The sequence below is a fragment of the Bos mutus genome, chromosome 7 (genome assembly GCF_027580195.1).
Source record: "Bos mutus isolate GX-2022 chromosome 7, NWIPB_WYAK_1.1, whole genome shotgun sequence".
Taxonomy (NCBI): domain Eukaryota; kingdom Metazoa; phylum Chordata; class Mammalia; order Artiodactyla; family Bovidae; genus Bos; species Bos mutus.
Window position 1 is genome coordinate 103,573,202 of NC_091623.1, and position 25,197 is coordinate 103,598,398.

At 38.3% G+C, this 25,197-nt stretch overlaps 1 long non-coding RNA gene and 1 pseudogene across 1 annotated transcript in view; both read left to right on the top strand.

Annotated features, from left to right (window-relative positions):
* Positions 1 to 25,197, top strand: part of LOC138988654 (uncharacterized) — a 734,014-nt gene that overhangs the window by 606,688 nt on the left and 102,129 nt on the right. The window lies entirely within an intron of this gene.
* On the top strand, positions 19,165 to 19,514 carry LOC102286119 (small ribosomal subunit protein uS3 pseudogene; annotated as a pseudogene).

Below are 25,197 nucleotides of genomic sequence, written 5' to 3' on the forward strand. Positions count from 1 at the left end.
GCTGAGGTTAATTTGCCAATGTTATTCATATGGTAAATCGGTGATAGAGTATGGAATCCATCTTCTAACTCTGAGTGTTGGCTTTAGTGATGCAAATTCCTTTGTTTTTTTTTTTTTTTTCAAATAGGATCCAACTGATAAGTCCCTGTAGCTTATAGGTTAAAGAATCTGCCTGCAATGCAGGAGACCCAGGTTCAATCCCTGGTTTGGGAAGATCCTCTGGAGAAGAGAATGGCAACCCACTCCAGTATTCTTGCTTGGAGAATCCCATGGACAGAGGAGTCTGGTGGGCTACAGTCCATGGGGTCACAAAGAGTCAGACACGACTGAGTGACTTAGCGTGCACGATAAGGCCAAATGACAGGATATGAGATTATTTTATTGTCAGGTATGCTACACAGGAAATTTGGAAAACTCAGCAGTGGCCACAGGACTGGAAAAGGTCAGTTTTCATTCCAATCCCAAAGAAAGGCAATGCCAAAGAATGCTCAAACTACCGCACTATTGCACTCATCTCACACGCTAGTAAAGTAATGCTCAAAATTATCCAAGCCAGGCTTCAGCAATATGTGAACCGTAAACTTCCTGATGTTCAAGCTGGTTTTAGAAAAGGCAGAGGAACCAGAGATCAAATTGCCAACATCCGCTGGATCATGGAAAAAGCAAGAGAGTTCCAGAAAAACATCTATTTCTGCTTTATTGACTATGCCAAAGCCTTTGACTGTGTGGATCACAAGAAACTGTGGAAAATTCTGAAAGAGATGGGAATACCAGAACACCTGATTTGCCTCTTGAGAAATTTGTATGCAGGTCAGGAAGCAACAGTTAGAACTGGACATGGAACAACAGACTGGTTCCAAATAGGAAAAGGAGTATGTCAAGGCTGTATATTGTCACCCTGCTTATTTAACTTATATGCAGAGTACATCATGAGAAACGCTGGACTGGAAGAAACACAAGCTGGAATCAAGATTGCCGGGAGAAATATCAATAACCTCAGATATGCAGATGACACCACTGTTATGGCAGAAAGTGAAGAGGAACTCAAAAGCCTCTTGATGAAAGTGAAAGTGGAGAGTGAAAAAGTTGGCTTAAACTCAACATTCAGAAAACGAAGATCATGGCATCCGGTCCCATCACTTCATGGGAAATAGATGGGGAAACAGTGTCAGACTTTATTTTTCTGGGCTCCAAAATCACTACAGATGGTGACTGCAGCCATGAAATTAAAAGACGCTTACTCCTTGGAAGGAAAGTTATGACCAACCTAGATAGCATATTCAAAAGCAGAGACATTACTTTGCCAACAAAGGTTCGTCTAGTCAAGGCTATGGTTTTTCCTGTGGTCATGTATGGATGTGAGAGGTGGACTGTGAAGAAGGCTGAGCACTGAAGAATTGATGCTTTTGAACTGTGGTGTTGGAGAAGACTCTTGAGAGTCCCTTGGACTGCAAGGAGATCCAACCAGTCCATTGTGAAGGAGATCAGCCCTGGGATTTCTTTGGAAGGAATGATGCTAAAGCTGAAAGTCCAGTACTTTGGCCACGTCATGCGAAGAGTTGACTCATTGGAAAAGACTATGATGCTGGGAGGGATTGGGGGCAGGAGGAGAAGGGGACGACAGAGGATGAGATGGTTGAATGGCATCACTGACTTGATGGACGTGAGTCTGAGGGAACTCCGGGAGTTGGTGATGGATAGGGAGGCCTGGCGTGCTGCGATTCATGGGGTCGCAAAGAGTCGGACACGACTGAGTGACTGATCTGATCTGATGCTACATAGGATATTAATTAGGAACAAACTCCTCTGCCTGGGATTTGAAGTTTATGATCAGTCCCTAAGCTAAAGTGTTTGCCCCATCTCCAAATTATCTATTTAAGCAAACTGGACTTTACTCAAATGAGGCAGGTTATTTTCTACTTTCAGACAGGGAGATGTTTAGATTTTTTCCTTCCATCTCTCCTCACTAAAATTATGTTTCTCAGTATTTAGTGATATTGAAGAGGAAAAGTTAAAATTTACATTAACTTCTTGCTTGTTCTGCTTCTGTAACTCAGCTTGCTCCTTGCAAAGCCTGGATCACGTAAATCACGTAGTCTCAAGAAAATGGAGACTTGCAACAATGTTAGAAACTAAAGCTTATCTCACTCACCCTTGCCCTGCTTTTTCAATTGCCCAGCCGCTCTAATCCTGCTTAACCATGCTTGTCTGTATAAAGGTCAGACATTCTCCTGCCTTGTCCTAACCTCTGTTATCCCTAGTTTAAACCAGCCTATTAACAGTTAGCATTGCCCACTATAGTCTGATGTCATTCACAGTCTGTAAAACTTTGTAACCCCTTTGTTCAGGGCTCAGAGCTTGGAGTGTTAACACCTCTGGGCCTGCTGGCATAAAAAACCCGAGTTTTCCAACTCTCCAAGTTTGGTGCTTGATTTCTCAACAGTCCAACTTCTGCAAAATATGTCACTTTTTCCTTAAAATTTTTTTTCAAACCTTTTTCCTAGCTCCTTCATCTTCATGTAGTAACTCGTGTCTCTTGCATCTCCTGCATTGGTGTGCAGGTTCTTTACCACTAGAGCCACCTGGGAAGCCCCGAGTGCTATGAACTGCTGCTGCTACTGCTGCTAAGTCACTTCAGTCGTGTCTGACTCTACTACAGTTCAGTTCAATTCAGTTGCTCAGTTGTGTCCAACTCATTGACACCCCATGGACTGCAGAACGCCAGGTTTCCCTGCCCATCACCAACTCCCAGAGCCTACTCAAACTCATGTCCATCGCATCAGTGATGCCATCCAGCCATCTCATCCTCTATCTTCCCCTTCTCCTCCTGCCCTCAATCTTTCCCAGCATCAGGGTCTTTTCCAATGAGTCAGTTCTTCGCATGAGGTGGCCAAAGTATTGGAGTTTCAGCTTCAGCATTAGATCTTCCAATGAATATTCAGGACTGATTTCCTTTAGGGTGGACTGGTTGGATCTCCTTGCCGTCCAAGGAACTCTCAAGATTCTTCTCCAACACCACAGTTGAAAAGCATCATCAATAGAATAAGTCTTTCAATTTATGAATATCCTATGTCACTCCATTTTATCCAAGTGTTTTTATGTTATCAACATTTGTAGTGTTCAGTATACAGACACTATTAACATTTTGTTAGATTTATAGTTATGTATTTCATTATTTTGGAACTCTTACACATTAAAAAAAATTCTGTTTCCAGTTTTTCATTGTGAATATATAGAAATACAATTGAGTTTTGTGTGTTAACATTGTATTCTATGATCAATGTAAAATTAGTGATTAGTTCTAAGAAGTTGTTGTGGCTTTTGGGATTTTCTCCCATCATTTTCCTTCTCAGTCTGTGTCACTTAATATTTCTTGTTTTAGGCTTACTTTCCTGGCCAAGACGTCCAGTATGGTGTTGAATAAGAGGTGAGAGTACATAGCCATGCCATGTTCACAGTCTTAGGGGGAAAGCATTCTGTCTTTCACTTTTATGAAAGTGAAGCATCACAACATCATATGACTATGATGTTAACCATAATCTTTTTTTTTTTAAATTGAAGTATAGTCACTGTACAATATATAAGTTATAGGTGTACAATATAGTGATTCACAGCTTTTAATTGTTATACTCTGCTTGTAATTCTTATACTGATTATATTCCCCTTGTTGTACAGTATATTTTTATAGCTAATTATACACTTCTTAACCCCTACCCTTATATTGTCACTTACCTCTTTCCTCTAGTTTGTTCTTTATATCTGAGTCTGCTGCTTTTTTGTTATTTTCTAGATTCTAGTTTTTTGTATTCTTTGGATTTCATGTGTAAGTGATGCCATACAGTATTTGTCTTTCTCTGATTTTCTTTTGCTTAGCTTAATAAGCTCTAAGTCCATCATGTTGCTGCAAGTGGCGAAAATTCATTCCTTTTTATGCTGAGTAGTATGCCATTGTATCTGTATGCCACATCTTTCTTATTCATCCATCTGTTGATGCACACAGGTTGTTTCTGTGTCTCGGCTATTATAAATAAAGTTGCTTTGAACATTAAGGTGCATGTATCTTTTCGAATTAGTGGTTTTGTTTTTTATCTGATTTATACCCAGGAATGGAATTGCTGGGTCATCTGGTAGTTCCAAGTTCTTTTTGAGAAACCGCCATACTGTTTTCCACAGTGGCTATACCAATTTACAGTTGCACCAACAGTGTATGAGGGTTTCCTTTTCTTCACATCTTCACCAACATTTTTTATCTGTGTTCTTTTTGATAATAGCCATTCTGACAAGTGTGAAGTTTTCTTGTTGTGGTTTTGATTTGCTTTTCCCTGATGCTTCGTGATGTTGAACAGCTTTTCGTGTGCCTGTTGGTCATCTCCTTTTTGTTCGGGAAAATGTCTATTTAGTTCTTCTGCCCATTTTTTGATTTTTTTTTTTTTTTGATGTTGAGTTGTATGAGCTATTTAAGTATGTTGGATATTAACTCTATTTCGGTCACAACATTTACAAATGTTTCTCCCTTTCAGTAGGTTGTCTTTTCATTTGTCAATGGTTTTCTTTACTGGGCAAACACTTTTAAGTGTAATAAGGTTCCATTTGCTTATTTTTGTTTGTTTGTTTTATTTCCTTTGTTTTAGGAGACAGATTTAAATAAGAATATTGCTACTTCTGTCAAAGAGTGTTCTGCCTGTGGTTTCCTCTATGAATTTTATGGTTTTCAGTCTTACATTTAGGCTCTTGACACCATATACAAAAATAAATTAGACTTAAATATAAGACTGGAAGTTGCAGTCTTTATAAAGATATACCCTCTTTCAGTCGAGGAAGTTCCCATCCATTCCTACTTTGTTTATATTAATAGTGTTATCATAAAAGATGTTGTTTTGTTTAAAAGCTTTTTCTGTGTCCATTTATATTATCCTTTAGTTTTTATTCTTTAGATTCTTAATATACTGGGTTAAATAGATTGATTCTCAAATATTGAACCAACCATGCATTCCTGTGATAAGCCACACTTTGTTGTGTTGTATCATTCTTTACAGAGAGTGCTGAATTATATTTGCTAACATTTGGTAAAAAATGTTCTCTTTAATAGGGACATTGCTGGATTTTGGTATTTGGGTAACAGATCTTATACAAGGAATAGAGAAATTGTTTCCTTATTTTAAGTTTTCTAAATATATTTGGTAGAATTGATGTTATTTCTTCTTTTAATATCTGGTAGAATTTACCAGAGAAACCATTTGGGCTTGGGAATTTTTTTCTAAAGATTTTTAAGTATGAATTCAATTTCTTTAATGATTATATAACTATTCATGTTATCCATTTCATTTCTCTTGTATTTGTATTTTTTAGCAAGTTGCCAATTTTGTTCAAGCTGTTAAACTTATGTGCATGGAATTTTTTATAATATATGCTTATTTTAATGTTTGCAGAATCTGTACAGGAATCCCCTCTTTCATTCCTACTATGGTAGTTTGCGTCTCTCTCTCTCTTTTCCAGTTTCATCAGAGGTTTACAAAGTTTAAAGACCTTTCTGAAGAACTAGCTTTTGGTGTCATTGATTTTTCTCTGTTTCATGTGCTTTATATTTTATTGACTTCCCTTACCTTCATCATTTCCTTCCTTATGTTTGCTGTTATTTTTCTAGTTTCTTAAGATGAAAGTTTGGATTACTTACTTGAGATCATTTTCCTTTTCTAATGGAAACATTAATGCTATACATTTAGCTGCTCGCAGTACTTTAGCTGAATTCCACAAATATTGGAATGTAGTATTCTCATTTTTGTTAAAATCACAATATTTTCTAATTTTCTTGGAGACTCCTTGTTGAATCTGTGGATTATTTAAAACTGTTTTGTTTAATTTTCAAGTATTTGAAGATTTTATTACTGTCCTTCTGTAACTTAGTCCTAGTTTACTTTTATTATGGGCATATAAATTGCTGTGAGTGATTTCACTTATTTAAAATTTGCTAAAGTTTGTTTTATAAATGGAGATATGATGTATCTTGTTGAATATCCGATGTGCACTTGGAAAAAATATGTATTCTACTGTTGTTGGATCAGTGTTCTAAACTTGTCAATTAGATCCAATTGGTTGATGATATTGTACCATTATTCTATTACTATATTTTTACTGATTTATTACCTGTTTTATCCATTACTGAGAAAGGACTGTTGAAGTCTCCACCTATAATTGTGGGTTTGACTCTATACCATCAATTTTTGCTTCATTTTAAGCTCTATTATTAGATGTACATGCAATTAAGTTTATTTTTATTCTTTGTGGATGTCTTGATCCTGTTATCATTATTGTTCTTTTTTTTCCTTGTTACTTTTTTTTGCTCTTATGTCTCATTTGTCTTACATTAATGTAACCCTATTTTGGTTAATATGTGTATGATATATTTCTTTTTTATCCTTTTGGCTTTTAACCTAATTATATCATAACATTAGAAGTGATTTTTCTCAGAGATATAGCTGGATCACTTATATACATTCTGAAAATCTTTGATTTTCAATTTCTTTGGTTAGGCCATTTAAATTTAACATTATCGCCATGTTTGGATTTAGGACTTTTATTTTATTATTTGTGTTCTATTATCTCTTTTTATGGTTTATTTGTTTTCTCTGGTGTTATTGGAATATTTAAAAAAAAATACCCTATCTACTGTGTTTTTAAACTTTACCTTATTCTATACCTTTGGTAGTGAATTCACTTGGGATTATAAGAAAATAACTAGCTTCCTTGTAGAATCAGTATTTTACCACTTAAAGTAAAATATTAAAACCATATAGATTTGTTTTTCCCACTCCCTTTATGTTGCAGTTTTCTTATGTATTATATATACAACCATTGAAAACCTCTTTAAACCATAATTTTAATGTTCAGCAGTTCAACATATTATTTAAAAGTACCCTCTGGGTCCATACATATTGTTGCGAATGGTAAGATTTCATTCTTTTTTATGCCTGAGTTATATATAAGTATCTCTCATCTTTGTCCATCCATCTCTTGACATAAATAATATTACAATGAATATAGGGTGAGTATATATATACTTTTAAACTAATGTTTTTGTTTTCTTTGGAAAAACACCTGAAAGTAGAATTGCTGACCTAGGGGGTATTATGCTAAGTGAAATAAATCAGACAGAGAAAGACAAATATTGTATGATTTCAATTACATGTGGAATCTGAAAAAGAAAACAAAGCAAACAAAGCAAAATGGAAACAAACTCACAGATACACAGACCAAACTAGTGGTCGCCAGAGGAGTGGGGTAGGGTTGGCAAAAGAGGTGAAGAGATGGCGGTACATGTTTTCAGTTATAAAATAAATAAGTCACAGGGGTGTGATATAGCATAAGGAACGCAGTCAACAATACTTTTGTATGCTAACAGATGTCTATTAGACTTACTGTGGCAATCTTTTCACAGTGTATTTGATTGTCAAAAACTACATTGTACACCTGAAACTAATACTGTACATCAACTATATTTTGATAAAAAATAAGTGGCTGAGGACACAGATGAAAAACCAATAGAAGAGTAATATCATGTATTAATCATATATTTACCACTTCTGTTGCTCTCTATTCATGCCTGATATTCCAGCTTTCCTTATATCATGTCCCTTGAAGGGCTTCCTCTAGCAATTATTTTAGAGCAATGGTTTATTAAAAATTTTGTTTCATCTGAGAATCTCTTTGTTTTCTATTCATGGAGGATATTTTTTTCTGAATACAGAATTCTGGTTTTGAAGTCATTTTATTTTAGCACTTGAAATACATTGTTCTATTTTCTTCTTGGCTCTGTGGTTTCTAATGAGAAACATGCAGTTATTTGAACTTTTGTTCATCTATAAGTAATGTATAATTTTACTCCGCTTTCCGTATTTTTCTTTGTGTTTAGTTTGTAGTGTTTGATTGTGATTTGTCCTGGCATGGATTTCTTCATGTTTATCCTGTTTTGTATATTCTGAAATTATTGAATTTGTAGTTTTATAAGTTTTCCCTCAAATTTAGGAACTTTTCGGTCATTATGTCTCCAAATATTTTTATTATGCTGTACCTTTTTTTATCTTATTCTGTTTTTTTGACATGAATATTTGACTCTTTGGCATTGTTCCACAAGTAACTGAGGCTCTCTTAACTTTTCCCCATTTTCCTCTATTTTTTACATTAGATCATTTTTATTGAGCTTTACATTTTAAAACTATTCCATCTGTCATCTTCATTCTGCTATTTGCCATTTGGTGAATTTAATGATACTTTATTCTGTTTTTCATTTCTATTTTGTTCTCCTTTACATCTTCTATTTCTTTTCTTAAACTTTTAAACATTCCAGTCATTTCAAGAGTGTTCACAATTACTTGGAGTTACTTTAAAGTCTGTCAGACAATTGCAATATCTGGGTCATCTGGAATTGGTATTTCTTAATTGTCTTTTTCCACATGAAGTGAGGTTCCCCTGATTATTTAAATGCCATGTGATTTTGGCTAGTATTCTAGACTTCTTAAATTTTATTTTATGAGTCTAGTTCTTATTTAAACCCTTCAAAGAATTTCATCACTTTTGTTGTAGCATGTATTCAGTCTGCTTGGGTTTAGGCCACAAACCTTGAGCAGTTATGTACAGACAGTCATCTCAGTGCCATCAATTCATGGGAAATAGATGGGGAAACAGTGTCAGACTTTATTTTTGGGGGCTCCAAAATCACTGCAGATAGTGATTGCAGCCATGAAATTAAAAGACGCTTGCTCCTTGGAAGAAAAGTTATGACCAACCTAGACCGCATATTAAAAAAGCAGAGACATTACCAACAAAGGTCCATCTAGTCAAGGCTGTGGTTTTTCCAGTGGTCATGTATGGATGTGAGAGATGGACTATCAAGAAAGCTGAGTGCTAAAGAATTGATGCTTTTGAACTGTGGTGTTGGAGAAGACTCTTGAGAGTCCCTTGGACTGCAAGGAGATCCAACCAGTCCATCCTAAGGAAATCAATTGTAAATATTCATTGGAAGGACTGAAGCTGAAGCGCCAATATTTTGGCCACCTGATGCAAAAAACCAACTCATTGGAAAATACCCTGATGCTGGGAAAGATTGAAGGCAGGAGGAAAAGGGGACAACAGAGGCTGAGATGGTTGGATGGCATCACTGACTCAGTAGACATGAGTTTGAGTGAACTCTGGGAGTTGGTGATGGACAGGGAGGCCTGTCGTGCTGTGGTTCATGGGGTTGCAAAGAGTTGGACATGACTGAGCAACTGAACTGAATCTCAGTGTCAGTTCTGTGGTCAAAGCCTCTGCAGTGTTACTTGGACCTGTCCTTCATGTGTGCCACCTAGTGGGGAATTTATTTTTATTGGAAGGTAATTGCTTTACAATGTTGGGTTGGTTTCTGCTGTACAATGAAGTAAATCAGCCATAGGTACACATATATTCCCTCCCCCTTGGACCTCCCTCCCATCCCACCCCCTCATCCCCCTCACCTCTAGATCATCACAGAGCACTGAGCCGAGCTTCCTGTGCTTTATAGCAGCTTCCTAGCAGGGCATTTGTCCCACTCTAATTTAGTTCTCAAAGTCTTTGCTGTCTAGAGTCAGATCCATACATGTTCAATCTAGGTTAAGTCTAGCAGTTCATAAACACCCATATTATGAAGTCTCTTTCTGAGATTTTTCCTCTCTACAACCTCCCCAGTACTTTTTGTTTTCCTGGGGTTTTCTTCTCAATCTGGCCAGAAAGCTGAGACTAGTTCTTCTATTCTACCATGCAATTCTGGCAAAAGCATCAGTTTAGGGCCAGGCAGTGGAAGGATAGAGGGGAAAACAATCACTCGCTCTTAGGACCACAGTTCCTTTAACCAGAGAGGACAATAGTCTTCCCTTGGAGTTTTGGGTCCTGTGGCTCCTCTTATTGTCCCTGCTGCCAATTGCTGTGAGATTGTTGGGGGGCCAGGACAAAAGAGAACAGAGAATTGAAAAAACAGTAGATTTCTACTCTCCTTTCCCACTCCTTAAGTCACTCCTAGAGGTCTTCTCTGGGATCTGTCTTGATCCAATTAGTTCCCACTTCCCAATTTTGAGCCATGTTGAATTTAGATATGGAGATGATGTAGGAAGAAAATGAGTGTGGCAGTTTTACTTCCAGTTGGGTGGTACTGGAAATTGTACTCTCCTTCCTCAGTCTGTCTGCCACTATTGACTGGTTAGAATCTTCAGTAACCACTGCATGAAACAAAGAAAACTGCTCACCAAGGGTTGAGAAGGGAGGTAAGTGAAGAGATGTTCAGTTGATGTAAAATTTCAGTTATTCAAGATGAGTAAGTTCTAGAGACCTGCTGTACATAATTAGCAATACTGTGCTGTCCACTTAAATTTTGTTAAAAGGGTAGATCTCATGTGAAGTGTTCCAAAAAAGAAGAGGGGACACAAACTTTAGGGGTAATGGATATGTCCATTACCTTGATTGTGGAAATGGTTTCATAGGTGTATGCTTATATGCAAACTCATTTAATTATGGGATTAAATATGTGCAGTGTTTTTGCATATCAATTATACCTCATTGCGTGCGTGTGCCCTCAGTTGTGTCTGACTCTTTGCACCCACATGGGCTATAGCCCACCAGGCTCCTCTGTCCATGGAATTTTCCAGGCAAGAATACTGGAGTGGATTTCCATTTCATTATCCAGGGGATCTTCCTGACCCAGGGATTGAAGCCATGTCTTTTGTGTCTACTGCTTTGGCAGGCAGGTTCTTTACCGGCAGAGCCACCAGTTAAGAAATAACTGCTGCATGCATTTTGCCCAGATTTTTTAGCCACATTTAGTAGGAGAGATAGAGTAGTGTGTGATTACTTTCTTATGAAGAACCAGAGACTCCTAACAGCCATATGATCTTTTGTTTGCTGAGGGGCATGTGGTATATTTTTGAAACCTCCTGGGCTTGTATGTATGAATCAGTTTCATCACTGGTAGAGAGTCTTTATGATAATAGGGTACAGTTTCTTGCCTGTAAGAGTTGGATACAGTCAAGATATGATAATAGGATACAGTTTCTTGCCTCCTAAGAGTTGTGTAACCAGCAATGCTTAGGAGGATGTCTATGTTATTCGCTGTTACTCAGAAACTACTTGTTGAATCAGTTATTACATAAAATCAATTAACTTCCCCTCTGAATCATTTCCATTAAGCCAGTCTAGGGGAAATCCAGATGTTTTGAATACAGTTATGAATAAAATGAAATAGTCATTGTGCATTCATCTCTTTACCAGGAAATCAAGAACAAGACCTGCACCTAAGTTAAATCCTCTTCTAGGAAAGAGAGTGAGGGAGGAAGGGAAAGAGAGAGGGAATTAAAGAAAGGACCTACATAACCAATTGTTAGAAGATACTTAATGTCACTAAAAATAATGTCTAAAATTGATTTCCTAAGGAGAAACTGCTAAAATACTTACAGAGGGCCCTTCTGTCATTAGAGTTACATTAAATTTTTTAACATCATGATTTGACTATTACACAATTTTCATTGGTAAATCAAGCTATGACCAACCTAGACATCATATTAAAAAGCAGAGACATTACTTTATCAACAAAGGTCCGTCTAGTCAAAGCTATGGTTTTTGCCAGTAGTCCTTTATGGTTATGAGAGTTGGACTATAAAGAAAGCTGAGTGCTGAAGAATTGATGCTTTTGAACTGTGGTGTTGGAGGAGACTCTTGAGAGTCCCTTGGATGGCAAGGAGATCCAACCAGTCCATCCTAAAGGAAATCAGTCCTGAATATTCATTGGAAGAACTGATTCTGAAGCTGAAACTCCAAAACTTTGGCCACCTGATGAGAAGAACCGACTCATTGGAAAAGACCCTGATGCTGGGAAAGATTGAAGGCAGGAGGAGAAGGGGATCAGAGGATGAGACAATTGGCTGGCATCACCAACATGATGGACATGAGTTTGAGTAGGCTCAGGGAGTTGGTGATTGACAGAAAAACCTGGTGTGTTACAGTCCATGGGGTCACAAAGAGTTGGACATGACTGAGCGACTGAACTGAATAATTAATGGATAGATCAAGTAACTTCAGAACCACCTTTATTAATTTGATAGAATTTATTAGACAAATATCAGACTCCTGCAGTATGAAAATCTCTTGATAATGTGATGGGATGAAAAAAATGAGTGAAATAATTATTTTCCTCCAAGATAGAGGTTGACAGACTTTCTTGAAAGGGCCATGTACTTAATGTTTTTGACTTTTCAGGCAGTAAAGTCTCTTTCACAGCCACTAACTTAGTCTGGTAACAGTGCTGCTTACAGAAGTCTTCCTGGAAAAGGTAATGGCTGAGATAAGTTCTGAAGTGAAAGTAAAGTTAGGTGAAGAATTATCATAGAGAAAAGGGCAGAGTTAAAGTACATTTCATTAAAAGAGGATAACATGAGCAGAGTTATGGAGCTATGTGTAAAGAATTACCCATAGATTCGGATTTTTTTGAAGCTTTAAAGAAAAGGCCAAGAATGAGTTGTTTTAAGCAGGTGTGGCGCTCAAGGGAGAGATGAAGTTGGAAAAGTTGGTCACTTGGTATCCAGCAAAGCATGTTAGGCAAAGCTTCAATGTGTTCAGGTTTTCATTTTATAAAAATACCTCTGGGACCATGTAGAAGAATGGTTAGGGAAAAAAAAAAAAAAAACAACACAAGAGATAATCACATTATTAGGAGGCTATTCAAAAGAGGATTGATATAAAAAATAGAGTAGCCATGAAAGACATTAGAGGTACAAAAATCAGATTCAAGAAACATTTAGAAGACAAAATCATTATGATTTCTAATGACTGATTAGAAGAATAATTATGCTGTATAAAGATGAGAGAATGATGAGAGTAAGGGATGAATCTTAGATTTACAACTTCGTGGTACCACCATATGACATCTAGAATATTTATAGGAAAAAAAAAAAAACAATTTGCATGGGGGAGAATGTGAATTTAGGTAAGCTATGTTTCAGGCAGGTGAAGTTGATCAAACTGGTTGAATACACATAAATAAAAGGTTAAAAAGGAAGCATGATATAAAGAGAAAGCAGTTTCTGGAGGGAAACACTGAGGAATTCTCCAGTAAATTTAATTTCTCCAGTGATGTTGGATTACTTGATCTGAGAAGCAGAGAGAGCACTGTAGAACTGATCCAAAATTATGAGCTTTCTAAATGTGTGGGAGAGGGAGTGGGTGGGAAGATTTGGGAGAATGGCATTGAAACATGTAAAATATCATGTATGAAACGAGATGCCAGTCCAGGTTCGATGCACGATACTGGATGCTTGGGGCTAGTGCACTGGGACGACCCAGAGGGATGGTATGGGAAGGGAGGAGGGTGGAGGGTTCAGGATGGGGAACACATGTATACCTGTGGTGGATTCATTTTGATATTTGGCAAAACTAATACAATTATGTAAAGTTTAAAAATAAAATTAAATTAAAAAAAATAAATGTGTGTGGAACTCAAGTGAGATGGAAGACAGGGGGAGAAAGCAAGAAGTGTGCTGAGCACATAATCATTTCCCTGCTATCGCTGGATTTTTTTTTTTTTTTTTTTCCTGACTATCTTACTTACAACAATGTTGGATTTTATGCTGTGACTTCCAACAGCCTTCAGATGATTCTTTCCTTTTCCTCTCTTTGTGATTTTAAGGTAAAACAGAACACCTGTGTCTGATGGTAAACATTTTCCATCTTTAGTGAACAATGATTGACAAATATAATTGTACATATTCAAAGTATACAGTGTGATGATTTTATATACATTGTGGAATAATCACCAAGATCAAGATAATTAATAAATTCATCACCTCACATAGTTAACTCTGTGTGTGTATGTGTTAAAAATGCTTAAAATCTACTTTTAGCAACTTTCATTATAAACTGCTATATTAATTATATTCAAGATGCTGTATATTAGGTACTCAGAAATTATTCTTATAATTTAAGGTTTGTACCCTTTGATCTGCATCCCTACATTTCTTCCTCTACTTCAGTCCTTGGCAACCACAAAGGTATTTTCTGTTTCTATGAAATTGACTTTTTTTTTTCTTTTCTCTCTCTCTTTTTTTTTTTTTTTTTTTACAGTTTCCACATGTATGTGATACTTTTCGATTCCACATGTAAGTGATATTATAAGGTATTTGCCTTTCTTTGAGTGGCTTATTTTACTTAGCATAATGTATGCCAGGTCCATCCATATTGTTGCAAATGACAAAATTTCTGTTTTTATGGCTGAATAATATTCTACTACATATATATGATATATGCAATATAAGACATAAGATATAGGATATATATACAGAAAGATATAGGATATATATACAGAGAGAAATCATGTATTATATGCAGGTGTCCCTCCACTTAAAGTCGGTTTATATTCTGATAAACCCATCATCAGTTGAAAGTATCTTAAGTCAAAATATGTTTGTTACAACTAACCTATCAAACATCACAGCTTAACCTAGCCTACATTAACTGTGCTCAGAACACTTACATTAGTCTACAGCTGGGCAAAATCACCTAACACAATGTCTCTTCTACAGTAAAGTGTTGAATATCTTATGTAGTTTATTGAACACTATAATGAAAGTGAAAAACAGAATGGTTGTGAGAGTACAAAACCACTGTAAATACGAGGAGGGTGTTTACCCTCCTCATCCCATGGCTGGCTCGCTGCCACTGCCCAGTATCACAAGAATGCGTGCATGCCAAGTAGCTTCAGTCATGTCTGACTCTTTGCAGTCCCATGGACAGTAGTCTCCTCTGTCTAAGGGATTCTCCAGGCAAGAATACCAGAGTGGGCTACGTGCCTTCCTCCAGGGGATCTTCCCAACCCAGGAATCGAACCTACTTCTTTTCAAGTCTCCTGCATCAGCAGGTGGGTTCTCCACCACTAGAGGCACCCTACAGCATATTACTAGCCCAGGAAAAGGTTAAAATTCAAAATCTGGAGTATGTTTCCAGTGAATGCATATTACTTTCATGGCATTATAAAACTGAAAAATACAAGCTGAACCATTATAAGTTGGGGACTGTCTGTATACATATATCTCACATCTTTCTTATCTATTCATCTTTTAGTGGACATTTAGGTTGCTTTAGTATCTTAGCTGTTAGGAATAATGCTGCAGTGAACATGGGTGTGCAGATATCTCTCCAAGATACTGATTTCGATTCCTTTAGATATATGGTGGTGGCTTAGTTGCTAAGTCATGTCCAACTCTTATGAACCCATGGACTGTAGCCTGTGAGGCTCCTTTGTCCATGGCATTCTCCAGGCAAGAATTCTCTAGGTGGATTGCCATTTCCTTCTCGAGGGGATCTTCCTGACCCAGGAATCAAACCTGGGTCTCCTGCATTGCAGGCAGATTATTTACTGACTGAGCTATGAGGGAACCCCAATATATACTGAGGAACAAGACTGATGGATAATATGGTAGTTCTTTAAGTTTTTGAGGAGTAGCCATACTGTTTTCCAAAATGGCTGTACCAATTTACATTACCACCAACAGTATGTAAGATCCTCTTTTCCCCACATCCTCACCAATATTTGTTATGTCTTGTCTGTTTGATAAATAGCTGGCTTCCCTGGTGGCTTAGATGGTAAAGAATCTTCCTGCAGTGTGGGAGACCTGGGTTTGATCCCTGGGTCAGGACGATCCCTTGGAGAAGGGAATGGCAACCCACCCCAGTATTCTTGCCTGGAGAATCCCATGGACAGAGGAGCCTGGTGGGCTACATCCTTTTGGGTCACAAAGAGTCAGACCCAGCTGAATGACTAACACTTTCATTTTCACTTTATATCTTAACAGGTATGAAGTGATATCTAATGATGCTTTTGAGTTACATTTCACTGATGATTTGTGATGCTGAACCCCTTTTTATATATCTATTGCCCATTTGAATGCCTTTGGAAAAATGTCTGTTTGGGTCCTTTGCCCATTTTTTGTTTGTTGTTGCTATTGAGTTGTATGAGTTCTTTATATATTTTGGCCATTAAAACCTTTTAAATGTATGTTTTGCAAGTATCATATCCCCTTCTGTAGGTTGTCTTTTGATTAATTGTTTACTTTGCTCTGCAGAAACTTTAGTTTGATACACTCTCATTCACTTATTTTAATAGTTGCCTATGCTTTTGGTGTCTTATCCAAGAAATCATTGCCAAGGAAACTTGTTTTTGTTTGTTTGTTTTCTGTTTTCTTCTAGAATTTTTATGGTTCTAGGTCTTACATTTAAGTCTTTGATCCATTTTGGGTTAAGTTTTGTGAGTAGTATAAAGTAAGTGTCCAGTTTTGTTTCTTTGCATGTGACTATCAAGTTTCTCAACAGCATTTTATTGAAAAAAACTATCCCTTTCTTATTGGATGTTCTTGGCACCACTGTCCAAAATGAACTGACCATATATGCATGGATTTATGTCTGGGCTCTCTGTTCTGACCCAATGACCTATTTGTCTGTTTTTATGCCAGAACCATATTGTTTTGATTACTACAGCTTTGTAATATAGCTTAAAATCCAGAAGTGTCTACATTTAAAAATGTAGCATCACAAATAATAGTATGGTAGTATACTAATTTGAGAGCAGATGTCAAGAAAGTCAACTTGAGCAAGTATTTTCAATGTAGACTTTCTCAAGTTATTTTATTGCCATCTGCTTGAAAATTACAGTAGTACCTCAGCACATAAATACAGGGATTGGTGCTTCCCTGGTGGCTCAACCAGTAAAGACTTTGTCTGCAATGCAGGTGGGGGCCCGGGTTTAATCCCTGGGTTGGGAAGATTCCTGGAGAAGGGATGGCTACCCACTCCAGTATTCTTGCCTGGAGAATTCCATGGACAGAGAAGCCTGGTGGGTTACAGGCCATGGGGTCTCAAAGAGTCAGACATGACCGAGTGACTGACACACACACACACACACACAGAGGGATTAGGAACGTGCCCTCTAGTGTTGGGAGACAGAAAACCTGCACAATAATAAGCAGTGGTCCTGGCAAAACAAATAACATGCTCTTTTTTTGATATACACAGAATAAAACAGAGCAAACCTAAAGGAAAACCAAACTCCTGATTCAGTTATACCCCTGTCCTGCACTTTGTTAAATTGCTCAGTTCTTCCTACTTTATCATCTCTAATTCCTAATCCAGAAGACCAATATATCTGGAATAAATAGAAATCTTTTCAGTTCATTGTACTTTACCTTGAGGTAGAGCTTGATTTCCAGATGTCATAGGAACTGTTTCTACTCAGCAAATACATTTCATTCATAGGAATCCATGCTGCTACTGCTGCTGCTAAGTTGCTTCGGTCGTGTCCGACACTCTGTGACCCCATAGACGGCCTCCCACCAGGCTCCCCTATCCCTGGGATTCTCCAGGCAAGAACACTGGAGTGGGTTGCCATTTCCTTCTCCAATGCATGAAAGTGAAAGTGAAGTCGCTCAGTCGTGTCCGACTCTTAGTGACCCCATGGACTGCAGCCTACCAGGCTCCTCCGTCCATGGGATTTTCCAGGCAAGAGTACTGGAGTGGGGTGCCATTGCCTTAATCACAAATCATCACACTGAAAAACCCACGGACAGATATGTAAAAGATAAACGGTCCTCCCCTATCCAATGTTATCTTCTTTTTATGCTTTAGAGACATAAATTCATTTTGGCTTTCATGAAGAGACTGGAGTTAACAGTTGTTTGCCTGGAGTCATCCTAATGGATGTGTGAGTTTTCAAGTTGTTGAATCTGGATTCAAATGTCAGCTCTTGCACTTAACTATGATTAATGTCTAAACTGAGAAATTTAGATGTTTAAGCTCACTTTCCTTTTTCATATATATACATATATGGGTAATTTAACATAAATTAAAATTCATAGAATTTTTGTCAAGATTCAAACAAAATTTTGTAGGTGTTATTAGCTTTTTTCAGAAATGAAAAAAACAAAAGGTACATGAAGTTAAGTATGCTATACAATCATGTTCTTTAATAACACATAGCATATTTGTACTCAGAAGATTTTAGTGTCATATGTTCTTTTGATCTCCTTTCTGTATGGGAAAACAAAACTTAGATTTAATTCATGTGTGTTATGTGTGTGTTAGTCGCTCAGTTGTGTCTGACTCTTTGAAATCCCATGGACTGTGCCCACCAGCCTCCTCTGTCCATGGGATTTTCCAGGCAAGAATACTGGAGGGGGTTGCATTTCCTCCTCCAGGGAATCTTCCCATCCCAGGGACTGAACCCTGTTCTCCTGCATTGCAAGCAGATTCTTTACCACTTGAGCCCCCTCTAAACTGTTGAGTCAGGTCAACAGAATTGGAATGAGATGAGGTTGGCATATTTCCTGCCCTATAGGAATTTTTGTTCAGATAAATATCGTATTCCCTCTGACTTGAAAGGTTTGCACACATGCTAAAGTGTATGTGCACACATACTTAGCAGAGATAGCCACTCTAGCAAGAAGCCAGAGGCAATCCCAAGATTCTAGTCATTGCCACTTCTAAATTCAGTTGCTCTGAGCTGACTGAAATCCATCTTTCTTCATATCCAAGGCAGGGTCTCTGCAGAGACATGGTAGTTCTGAGTCTGTGGCCTCATCTGGTACAAAACAGTTCTCTAATGAAAGGCCTGGAGCCAGAGACCTCACTTCCTTTCCCCAGAGTCTTCACAGATGGCAGAGAGAATTTCTGTTTCACAAAGCAAAAGGGCATGCTATCACAACTACAGTGTCTGCTTCTCGATTCAATAAAGCAAATTCAAAAGCAAATGCAAAACCTAACGTCCCTTGCTGCTGGCATTATCACAGTGACTGTGTATTTTCAACATGGTTGTGTCTGCTTTGTGACTGTGTTTAACTCACTGCAGGATCAGACTCTTGCATGCATGGGAGTGATGCTGCAGAAACCCTTGTCCTTTCCTTTTATGTACTATACAGGGATGATCATTAGAATTCCATAGGTTCACCTTTTATAAATGAGGAATCTGAGGCCCAGCAGATTAATAACTTTCCAAAATTTATACATAAGCTGGTGGAGGTATCCTACAATGGCAGCCACAAGAGGTTTGTGTGCCGCTGCCCAGGCAAAGCCTCTGCATTACAAACGTGCTATCTGGAGGGCCTGCTATGGTGTGCTCTGTTCGTCATGGAGAGTGGGGCCAGAGACTCTGAGGTCACGGTGTCTGGGAAATTCTGTGGACAGAGGGCTAAATCCATGAAGACTGTGGATGGCCTAATGATCCACAATGGGGACCCTGTTAACTGCTGTGTTGATGTCATCATGTACCATGTCATGCTAAGACAGGGTACATTGGGCATCAAGTGGAGATCATGCTGTCCTGGGACCTAACTGGTAAGACTGGCCTTAAAGAAGGCCCTGCCTGACCGTGTGAGCATTGTGGACCCAGAGTTGAGACACTGCCAACCACCTCTGTCTCAGACCAGAAAGATAGGAAGCCAGAGTTGCCTGCTCCACCCCAGCATGTTGGTCTATAAAGACCTTTAGTAAAATCTGTTCAAAAAATGAAAAAAAATCAAGATCTCACACAAGAGTCTCAGGTTGTATTTTCCATTTACTCACCTCTAATCATCACTTATTTTACTCTGAAGCAGTATTTGTTTCAGACCAGAGTTTCTCCAAGTGTGATCCCTGAGAAATTTGCATTAGAATCTCCTTGTGTGCCAATTAGAATGCAGATTCTTGGACCCTGCTCTAGGACTACTATTTTCATGCCCTGAAATTGGAGAATTTTGCATTTTCAACATGTACCTGAGGTGACTCCTATGAAATACAGTGTTTTTACTTTTTATTTTGAAATAATGTTAGACTTATAGAAGAGTTCCAAAGATAGTACAGAAAGTTCTCATGAGTATTTCATCCAGCTTTTAATGTTAACATTTTACTTAATAAAACAGTATACCTTGTGATGAGAACTCTTAAGAGTTCTCATCACAAGACAATAATTTTTTTCTATTTGTTTAATTTTATATCTATATGAGATGATGAATGTTCAGTAAACTTATTGTCATAATCATTTCATGATATAAGTCAGATCATTATACCTTAAACTTACACAGTGCTATATGTCAATTATATCTCAATAAAACTGGAAGAAAAAATAAAAAAAATAAAAACCATACATGTCAACAACAACAACAAAATAAATAAATAAAAGTCTAGAGGGATGGTATGGGGAGGGAGGTGGGAGGGGGGTTCAGGATTGGGAACACATGTACACCCGTGGCAGATTCATGTTGATGTATGGCAAAACCAATACAATATTGTAAAATAATTAGCCTCTAATTAAAATAAATAAATTCCCAAGCATCCAGTACCGTGGGGCTGGTGCACTGGGATGACTCAGAGGGAGGGTAGGGGAGGGAGGAGGGAGGAGGGTTCAGGATGGGGAACGCGGGTATACCTGTGGTGGATTCATTTCGATATTTGGCAAAACTAATACAATATTGTAAAGTTTAAAAATAAAATTAAAAAATAAATAAATAAAATAAATAAATAAATTTAAATTAAAAAGCAAAAAAAAAAAAAATAATACAGTATACCTATCCAAAAATCATATGATTGGACCATTATTCCTACCAACCATGAACTTTATTCATATTTCACCATTTCTTTTCATTAATTATCTTTTTGTTGTTCTGAGATCCAATTTAGGGTCCCGCATTGTTTTTATATATAAAACAATGTTGTTATATATACCAAACAAAGTTGTTATATATACCAAATTTTGGGTTCCCCAGGTGACTCAGTGGTAAAAAATCTGCCTGCACTGCAGGGGACCCAGCTTCAATTCCTGGGTTGGGAAGATCCCCTAGAGAAGAAAATGGCAACCTACTCCTGTATTCATGCCTGGGAAATCCCATGGACAGAGGACCCCAGCAGGCTACAGTCCAGGGGGTTGCAATGAGTCGGACATGACTTAGTGACTAAACAGTAACAGCTACAGTGGCTGAATTCTGGCTCTGAAGGGAGCCAACGGCCCAATTCAAGTACTGATATGCTGCTGCTGCTGCTAAGTCGCTTCAGTTGTGTCCTACTCTGTGCGACCCCAGTAGAGACGGCAGCCCACGAGGCCCCCGCCCGTCCCTGGGATTCTCCAGGCAAGAACACTGGAGTGGGTTGCCATTTCCTTCTCCAATGCATGAAAGTGGAAAGTGAAAGTGAAGTCACTCAGTCGTGTCCGACTCTTTGCAACCCCATGGACTGCAGCCCACCAGGCTCCTCCGTCCATGGGATTTTCCAGGCAAGAGTACTGGAGTGGGGTGCCATCGCCTTCTCCGAAGTACTGATATAAGTATATTTAAATTCAAGCTACAATGACAGTATTCTTAATAATGGTGCAGAGATTCAATAACCCAGAAATAGAACTGAGGGAGACATAAAAGACCATTCAGCCTCTGATTTTATGGAGAGTTTCCAGGGTAGACGTGTGAGCAAGCTGATGGAAATATTGGAACTACAGTCCATTTCACTGGGCCCCGGATTTCCTTGTAATTTCTTTAAGCACTTGCCTGATATTATAGCTTTTCCCCTTTATTCTCAAAGTGAGGATCATGAAAAGTTTTTTAAAAAGTCTATCTGTGATTTCGTATGGTTTTCCACTTATCCATGAGAGGAACATGAGAAATCTAGTTTCCCCCAATTTGATGATCAGGGAACATATTCAAAGAGGAAAAACTAAGGTCCTCAAGGTTCCATGGCAAGCATATCGCTGAGCTCTATCCATACCTCTACAAGCTGATCGTGAATTAGTGCCTTTATGCAATATGCCTCACACCTCCTCTGGCCCTGAATTTATACACTCTGTGCTGAAGTGAATATTTTGTGTATTCAACTAGAACATTTGGAGGAATGAGTATTTATAAATAAATTCAAACAGGGGACCCAAATGGAGAAACATCATGAACCTGGCTTATTTAGCAATTATAAATGGGAGACATGGGTGTGGGAAGGGAACTGACATAAATCAGCATGGATATCTGTTCCTGGTGGAAAAGACTAGATAATTCTAAGGGTTTGTTTGTTTGTTTTTAATTTAGGTACCTCTTTCTTTGTCCTGAGAATGAAATGAATGACTCCTATAACTCTTGTCATTGCTCACAACTTGGCATGTTTCTGGAAAAAAAATTGTTTATGGGGGAAATCAGGATAATTTAAGACCCCATCACACACATAGCTACCGACAAAGTTGCATACGGGAGAGAGAGAATTCTATTCCATTTTTTACCACTAAAACTAGTTTTGTGCCTATACACAAGTAATTGCTTTTTTTTTTTTTTTTTGCTATGCCACAGCCCAAATGTAAATGAGAGAATGAGAACTGATCCATCATGAGGGATTACCATGGGAAGGAGTTGGTAGATTAAGCCTACCTGTTGTGTGTGGATTGATGGGGGTATATTCACATGAAAGGCTATCACCCTTTGCCTGTGTTGGCCATGATTCCCAATGTCTTGCTCCAACTCTCTTTCCTCTGAGTTGGGTGCAATCTCATGCATGCCTTTGTTTTTATTGATTCCTTTAAAGTCATAATAACTAAGGGAGAAATATTCTCCTGCTCTCCATCCAACTGTGGCTGTGCTCTAGGGTCTTGGCTGAATTCTTATACTTCTTAAATTTCCAGGACTGAAGTGTTTCTCAGCAAGTAGAATGAAGAGGCTTTCTTTTCTGTGAGGTTTTAGATCACAGACATTTGGCAGAGTGGGTAGTCTCTTTAGCAGAGCCATATGAAGCATTCATCTATCAAATCTAGAGACCCAAGTGTGGGAGGCAACCTTGGTGAATTAGTAGATAAGTGAAGTGTGACTTTCGTGTCCAGCCTTTAAGTAAGAAACATAGGCTTAAGGGGTTGTCCTGCCAATAGGATTTGCCTTCTAACAGTGGAACTTGGGGTATCTGGGATTGTGAAATATATTGTTAGTTAACCTGGACATACCCCCAAAGCCAACACAATGGACATTTATTTTGCACTATATAGTTAAAATTAGCCCCAGGAGTTATTTTGGTAATTTTACTTAGATTTGAAATACATGATGGACACAAATTGGCTTTTTCTCTTCTATATTACTTCCTTTTCATCCCAGGACCATAGTTACAGATAGTGGTGATACCATAATTTCCCTATGGGAGAGTCTTAAATGGCCTGTAAGCTTGTCTTGATATTGACACATTGTTTGACTTTAATATACTCACTTGAGGTAGATAGAGTAGAGTCACCTTGCCAAGAATGGAGACAACTATATATATTACTTGCTTTGACTTTTCTCTAATTTGATGAGGACATTGAATTCAAAGATGGGGGTCAGGTAGTAAATGTTCCAAGGTCACAGAAGGGTTGGGTTTGAAAACTAGGTCTCAATTTCTGAGGAAAGCAAATCCTTTCCCATATAGCAATTACTTAACCTTATAGCTTCAGTAGGAGAGAATCTCTGCTTTCTAAGGTGAGTACCCTTTCTCCACGGCCAGCTAAATACTGAGTGCATTGTGGTCCTACTGATTCTACAGAACACTTTGTGCAGTTCTCTAAGGTGTGCAAAAGGCTTTTATTTGTGGGTCAGATTTGAACTGCTTAGCCTCCAGTATGTTACAGGTGTTCTAAATGAAAGGTGACTTCTGTTTAGATGCACAAATATTTTGTGAGTCAGAGAAGACAAAGGCAATAGAAGAAGATTCTGTCCTAGAATTATATAATTTCAAGGTGTTATGTAAAAGGAAAGTTTAGTAGAACTAGTGGATCAGTGAAGACTAACAAGGCAGCCAGGTCTCATCTCAGAGAAGAGTTAGGCTCTCAAGTCAGTATGTGAAGCAAAAGTAGTCTCGTTAAAACCACCCTTGAAAATACCTATGCAGGTGGCACAAAACCTGAGAAGTCCAACCAGGACTTCTTCCAGTTTTTCCTCCAGAGAGAAGAGATGCTTATTTTCCAGTGTCACTTCCAGCGAGAGAATCTCTTTATTTGCATGAATACGAAGTATTTTCAGGGTTGTGCTATATGGAAGAAAGTGCAGTATGTCTTTAAAGATGAATCACATACAACTGTATAATATGCTCACTCAGGAGGGAAGGTGCAGTCAGGTGAGGAGGGGACCTTCTGAGGAAAGTTCACTTTAAGTCCCCACTGAGGGGAATGGTGTGTGGAATCACACTCTCCTGTTCTCTCTCTCATCTTTTCACTTATTGTTCTTTCCCACTGCCCAAGAATGAGTCTAATTGAATATTCCTAAATGCATGTCAGATAGTTCAGTTCAGTTCAGTCGCTCACTTGTGTCTGACTCTTTGCGACCCTATGAACCACAGCACGCCAGGCCTCCCTGTCCATCACCAACTCCCAGAGTCCACCCAAACCCATGTCCATTGAGTCAGTGATGCCATCCAACCATCTCATTTTCTGTCATCCCCTTCTCCTCCCACCCTCAATCTTTCCCAGCATCAGGATCTTTTCAAATGAGTCAGATCTTTGCATCAGGTGGCCAAAGTATTGGAGTTTCAACTTCAACATTAGTCCTTCCAATGAACAGCCAGGACTGATCTCCTTTAGGATGGATGGGTTGGAACTCCTTGCAGTCTAAGGGACTCTCAAGAGTCTTCTCCAACACCACAGTTCAAAAGCATCAATTCTTCGGTGCTCAGCTTTCTTTATAGTCCAACTCTCACATCCATACATGACCACTGGAAAAACCGTAGCCTTGACTAGATGGACTTTTGTTGACAAAGTAATATCTCTGCTTTTTAATATGCTGTCTAGATTGGTCATAACTTTCCTTCCAAGGAGTAAGTGTCTTTTAATTTCATGGCTGCAATCACCATCTGCAGTGATTTTGGAACCCAAAAAAATAAAGTCTGACACTGTTTCCACTGTTTCCCCATCTATTTCCCATGAAGTGATGGGACCAGATGCCATGATCTTTGTTTTCTGAATGTTGAGCTTTAAGCCAACTTTTTCACTCTCCTCTTTCACTTTAATCAAGAGGCTTTTTAGTTCCCCTTCAATTTCTGCCATAAGGGTGGTGTCATCTGCATATCTGAGGTTATTGATATTTCTCCCGGCAATCTTGATTCCTGCTTGTGCTTCTTCCAGTCCAGCATTTCTCATGATGTACTCTGCATATAAGTTAAATAAGTAGGGTGACAATATACAGCCTTGACGTACTCCTTTTCCTG